The 7,046-nt window shown below is 34.5% G+C and overlaps 1 non-coding gene across 1 annotated transcript; it reads right to left on the reverse strand.

Annotated features, from left to right (window-relative positions):
- Positions 1-935: 935 nt before the first annotated feature.
- On the reverse strand, positions 936-1,007 carry TRNAQ-CUG (transfer RNA glutamine (anticodon CUG)). Its single transcript has one exon. It is a non-coding gene; the product is annotated as a tRNA-Gln (tRNA).
- Positions 1,008-7,046: the final 6,039 nt, after the last annotated feature.

A 7,046-nucleotide genomic window follows, 5' to 3' on the forward strand; every position in this document is an offset into this window, starting at 1 on the left:
TAGTAACATAATGATAGCTATATTCATTTTCATGATATTTCATTTGTCCAATCTAAAAACAAAGAGTTTAAGTTTGCAAACTTTAAACTTAAACCAAGACTCTAACAAGTTCATTCCTTAATATGATATTTATATAACATAAATTAAACTTAATTTTATCTTAACATAAGAACAATTAAAAAACTTTTTTTTTTTAATCTTTTAACAATTGAACTATTAATATTTATATAACAGAAATAAAACTTAATTTTATCTTAACATAAGAATAATTAAAAAACTTGTTTTTTTTTGGTAATCTTTTAACAATTGAACTACTAATATTTTGTGATAAAAAGAAACATCATACTAAAAGAAAAGTCGTGATCCAAAAAGACATCATACCAAATGCTTTTCTTTTCTATCCTCTCTTTATATCTATCTTTCTATTTTTATCTCTATCTCCACCTCTCTATCTCTTTCTCTCCCTTTTCCTTTCCCCCTCTATCTTCATCTCTATTTTTATCTATTCTAAACTAACCACACTATTGAATTGAATTCAAGAGATGTTGGAATGTTAATATTTTGTAGCACAAATTTATACCTCATACATCACACGTAGGTAACAATACTGAGGTATCCAGAAGTGGAGAAAATTGCCGTATGTAGCCTGAATAACCTCCCTATGCCTGCCATATTTGGGGTTCACCATTTAATTGCCGACATTTTTTTGGCGGCGATTGTAAAAGAGTCGAAAACAGGGCATTTGACGCCCTGTGCAAGATTTACAATGAATCTGAACGCAACGGAAACGGAAGATTTTAGAATGGCTCACTGGATGCATCAGTGGTGGGCAACTGATTTAAGAATTAAGCGTACCGAGTGCAGGCTTCATCCGGAGCACTTAACAGGGCTTGACCAGGAAACTGGAGTTACCTAAAAGCGTAAAACGGATAAATAGGTCCCACCGAGATTTGAACTCGGGTTGCTGGATTCAGAGTCCAATGTCCTCACCACTAGACCATGGGACCACTACATTGATTTTGAAAACACTAATATTTTTCAAATAGAAATTGACAAAAGTATTTGAACAGTATGCCACAGACTTTTGTGTTGTAAGGCGTTTCATTTGATATTAGACAAATCAGCACTATAAGTTCAATTGGTTGAATAAGTTGCCAAACTATTCACCACTAAAGTTGATTTTTACAATGCCCCTTGAATCAATTTGAACATTTATAAAACAACTACAATTTTAATAAAGATTAAAAGCATTGAATTATCTACACTATCATAATGTGTAGATGAACCTAGATAAAATTTGGTGGGCCCTCTAGGGAAGCAATTGATTACTATTATTTCATGTGCAAACATAAGTAAGCTCCATAAAGAAGAAGACATGAAATACTTTCATTTTATTTAGATGTTTTAGGCTTCATATTATTTAATATCTATTACATAAATTTGGAGGATTTTTTTTATATATAGTCTATAATTGAAAACAAAAAAATAGAGAATAAAATGAATGATCAAATAATTATTCATCTTTTATCTTATTTATTTCAAATACTCCTTTAAAGTGAGTAGAAGAAGAAATGCATCATGTGTGTTCCCTCTTCATTTGATTTTGGATGCGAAAAGATGAGTTATGTATGAATGGAGGAATTTGATTGCTTAGTGAACCAACAACAGGATTTTAGATGAAAGATTAAATGGATAACATAAGGATATGATGAAACGGTTCAATTATACTAATTTGGAAGGCCTTTCATTTTTAGTTTTCTCAAATGAAGAATTAACAATTTACTTTGGATTCCAAGATTAATGGTTAGAAATGACCAAGAGATTAGGGTTTGTTGAGAGAATACTAATGTCATCATTAGATTGACAGTCATCAGTACTTGGAGGAAGTCAACAAAGATTAGGATGAGTAGGATTTGTAGGATTGGGATTGGTGTGGATTGTAAAGATTTGCGATACGGAGGATTGGAATAGGATTGGGTTGGGATGGTGTATTGTAAATATTTGGGGGATGGAGGGTTGGATTAGGAGGTGGATGGAATATGATTGGGTTGGGATGGTTTGGGTTGCAAAGGTGGTGAGGGATTCAAATAAGAAGTGGGAGGTTTTGATTGAGTTTGGATGGGTTAGATTGTAACTGTGTGAGAGATGAAGGATTGAAATAAGAGGTAGATGGAATAGGGCTAGGTTTTGAATTTAGAGGGAGATAAGAAATAGAGATGGGGTTTTGGGATATGGATGGAGGTTGAGAGAGGCTCTGGCTAAAATATTGATAGCCCCTTGTGAATGGTAGGGAAAGCATTATAGCTAGATAATTGAATGAGGGGAGAGGATTGAAGAATTTTGGCTCTACTGCTTGAAGGTACCTAACCATGGCATCCTTATCTTGGGTTAAGATAGAATCTTGTAGGAAGGATTTATGAAAGAGCATTTAGGGTTGGCAGAGGAGCTTGTGCAAGTGGGTTCAAGTTGTTGAGGGATGGTGAACATGTAATTAAATTTCTTAGTTGTGTTCATAGCCATATTTTTAAACCACTAGGATTCCATTTCATTGGTTTTCCTTAATATATATTATGTCGTACCTTTTTTTGTGTTGTCATGTAGATGCCTTGGTGTCTTTGTGTAGCCATGACCCTTGTTTACCTTGAAGTGCATGTCAATATTGATATTTTTTTGAATTTTCCCATTTCTGGTCTACACCCAAATTATGCTAGATTCTCACTATGACAATTGGTGGAACATGTCCTTGGGACTCAATCCTACAATATCATTTTTTTCATTAGTCCCTTCCCTTTTATATGTATAACCCTTTTTTTAAATTGCAATTGATTTAAGTAATGTAATAATATCGAGTGGATCCGCATGTACCTAATAAATGTTTAAAATTACAAATAATTGAAAATATTCTAAGTGTTTGATTTTTTCTAGTCATTTTATTTAGGTTTGGTAAGTTGTTGAACTTGTGAAATTTTGGGTTTTACATTGATGTCACAACTTTCACCTACTTCACATCATCCTTGCCCATTTTCCTTTGAATTTTTTATCACCAAGATATCAAACTTCTTCTATTGATAACAATCGATCACATTCTCAATGCCTAATCATTTCCACTAAAATTTTAAGTCCTTTATTTTTTTTTGGGGGGGGGTATTGAGTTTCCACTTCCCAAAGTACCCCTTATATATCCACTTGTCATCCTAGTATTTGATAAAAAAACAATTCTTGTGTTTCAAATCATGGAGTTAGACCTTCCCTAACCAAGATACCTCATTTGGTTGTTACTCATACCCTAGTCTTTGACTTATTTTCATTAAGAATTTATCAAAGTTAGGGTTGCAAACATCCCTTCTCTTGTGTATCCCTTTCATACCTTCCTTCATTCCTCAAAACCCTATTTATCTCTTTGTTTTTCCTTTTAGATTGATATATCCACCCTTGTATTTCACCTTGGTACCTATTACAAGGTAATCCTCGCCCTCAATCCCCAACTTGACTTATTTTTGGGATTTACCCTTCAGACTTCCCCCATTCAAAAAACCTCCATATTATGATTTCTTGTCCATGCCTGACTCTTGGCACTCTAACCAAAGGAATAAGGCACGAGTTTCTCCTAAACATTGACAATTCAAAGCTCCCACCAATTTTCTCTGCATTTTCACTTGTTCATCAAAATGGCCATGAAAGAGCACATAATCACCAAAAAAGGTTTGTGTACACTATATAAGTATTGACAAGTAATAGAAAGTTTATTTAGTTTCCTAAAGAATTTTCTACATGGATTTGGCACTTGATTTCAAGACAATATTTATGGGGAAAGTCGACAAGTAGTTAGAATCTCATTTGACAACTGGTTTTGACTTGCACCTACTTATGACCATTTAAATGACTAATTTTGTGCCCTAAACTCATAGTGTTGGTATGTGGTGATTGATCATGAAAGTGTTGTACACTCATTGGGCGGACGTGTCGGCTCGAAGGGTTAGAGTATTTGATAGCCAAAGGCTCCCCCCAAAATTCTCATATGTGTAGGAGATTACGAGTATGAGTATGAGAATATGAGTATGAGTACACGAATACAAGTACGAGGAAAAAATTACGAGAATATTATTTTAGGGTTAGGGTTAATTTTGTTAGCTGATTTTGTATGTTGCCCTAAAATTGCTTGTTATAAGTGGTTGGAATGTATAAGGCATTGTAATGTTGTTGTGCTGATTTACTAGATAATAATAAAAGATTGGATGATTGTTTCTTTTGTGGATGTAGCCCATCTTGGGTGAACCACGTTAAAACTCCGTGTTATTTGTGTTGTGTATGATTCGTCATCTTTGTGTAATTGTTAATATATATTTGCTCTAGATTGGCCTAAACCCTAACAATTAGTATTAGAGCCGTGTATTTCTATAAAATGGCAAGGAATTTCAAATTTGAGTGGCAGCAATGAAAGAAACCAAATCCAAGGTCGAGAAGTTCAATGGCCAAAATTATCAATTATGGAAAATGCAGATGGAGGATTACCTATATCAAAAGGATCTATGGCAGCCATTGGAAGGAAAGACAAACAAAGTGACTGCGATGTCAGATGAAGATTGGGATATTCTAGATAGAAAGGCACTAGGAACCATTCGGTTGTGCCTTGCACCGTGTGTAGAATTCAATATATCAAAAGCAAAAATGACTGTAGAACTAATGGTAGCACTGGCTAAATTATATGAGAAACCCTCAACTTCGAATAAGGTATTTATTATGAAGCATTTGTTTAATATGAAAATGAGTGAAGGAGGATCTGTAGCAGATCATTTAAATGAATTTAATACAGTTACCAGCCAATTTACTTTTGTAAAAGTTAATTTTGATGAAGAGGTTAGGGCTCTCTTAATTTTATGTTCTTTGCCAAAAAGCTGGAATAGGTTGGTTATGGTTGTAAGTAACTCTGACTCTGGTACAAACACTGAAATTTGATGATGTTGTTGGTGAGACTTCAACATCATCAGGTATTGTTTTGAATGTAGAGAACATGAGAAGCTCAAAGGAAAGAGGAAAATGGCCTAGGTGTGAGAAGTCACAAGGGAAGTCAAAGAAATGACACTCTCAATCAAGAGGAAGAAAGGATTGCTAGTACTACAGAAAGCCAAGACATTTAAAGAAAGATTGTTGGTTTCAAAAAAGCAAACAAGAGACAAAAATGAAGATGACAATAAGGAAGCTAATGTTGCGCGTAATACTTTACAAGATGCCTTGATTATGTGTTTAGATAATATTAATGATTCTTGGGTAATAGATTTAGGGGCTTCATTTCATGCCACACTCCATAGGAAATATTTTCTAGATTATTTTCAAGGTGATTTTGGACTGGTATACTTGGGTGATGATGAGCCCTGTTAGATTGTTGGAAAAGGAAAGATAAAAATCAAGTTGCAAAATGGAAATGACTGGTTGTTGTAGGAGGTAAGGCATGTCCCTAATTTAAGAAGAAATTTAATTTATGTAGGACAACTGGGTAGTGATGGCTACATAGTTACATTTACAGACAATGTCTGGAAGGTCACTAAAGGTGCAAAGGTAGGCACTTTGTATTTGTATACTAGTAATACTTATTCTACCTTAGTTGTTATAGAAAAAAGTTGTTGCAGGGACATATACTATAGATGTTGCAAGGACAAATAAAAAAAAAATTCTTTTCATTGTCAGAGCTATGCACTAAACTTCTGCACATATGCACTACAGAATGGTGCCAAAGCGCTAAAATAAGACCCCTAAGCATTACTCTGATGCCTGAATGTGTAGCGTTAATACTTCTATGCATAGAAAAAACACAGAAGGTTATGCCCTAAAAAGAAGTTCAAAAGCGCTAGAAGATGAGCCCTATGCGCTAAACAGTGCAATGAATGCGCTACTGTTTGCCACAGATGCACTAAAGTATACTCCAAATGCGCTAAAATGGTATTCCAATGTGCTTGCAATCCTTAGCCTGCACAAAAAATGATGTTATTTATGAGGATGTCCCCCACGGTGGGCGCCAGAAATGTATGCGTGAAAATGTGGTGACCAAAACAAATAAATTGAATCTAAAAGACCCACACACCAATGAGACTCTTGATGCAAGTATATGAACTAATTCAATTAGTTCAACTTCCCAAGGGGTGTCCCATTGTTCTCTATCTCACAGGATCCCTAAAGTCAATGTTTTTCTCTTAGATCATTGAGCAAGTGACTTAGGAATGACAACTCCAAGAATGAGTGATATTTGATTTATATGCATGAATGCATTCTAAGATATATATGATGTTAAAGCTATGATGATTAAGCTAGTATGATGATAATGATATGATAAAAATATTACTAAATTATCCTAATCATGATATGCTAGCATGGATATACTATTGATATGAAAATGAAATGCATTTAAATGTTTATGATGATGTTTTAACAAAGAAAGGCTAAAATCCTTAGTAAATTAGACTATATTGTATATGCATGAAACTTGGATGATATGAAAATGAGGAATGAGAGCTCAATTTACAGGGAAAATAGGGAAATGGATGGTCAAGATTGAATAATCTTAAAAAGGGCTAGGATTGAAAGATAACCAATCCATGTTTACAATTCTCACCAATGAAATGGTGACAATTGTCAACAAGATGTTGCTTGAGAGGAGATGCAAGAAGCATTAAATATCTGAGAAGACATGAAGGTTACCCTAGGAGGTAAGGGTTAAAGGCTAGGTTAGGGTTATCCAATGGATAAAGCTTTTACCCAAGGGGTAAACTCTTGTGCAAGGGTTAATAGGATAACCAAGGTTAAAGCCATGAATGCTTGATGAGACCCTTGAGTCAAAAGGATGGTTAAGTTAGAGGAAAGTCTCTAATCAAAGGTCAAAGCTGAGTTAACCATAAATGGTTATGGAAGAGCCTTTAATGGTTTGGAAGACTTTGGAGGCTTTAAGAAGTGAGTTGTCTTTGCTTAGGAATGTGACAATAATTAGGAGATGAATTAGGCTAAATTGGATGTGATTAGAAGAATCTAGAAGGGGTTTAGGAGGCAAGTGGGAG

This window comes from Cryptomeria japonica, chromosome 3 (assembly GCF_030272615.1).
Source record: "Cryptomeria japonica chromosome 3, Sugi_1.0, whole genome shotgun sequence".
NCBI classification, from domain to species: domain Eukaryota; kingdom Viridiplantae; phylum Streptophyta; class Pinopsida; order Cupressales; family Cupressaceae; genus Cryptomeria; species Cryptomeria japonica.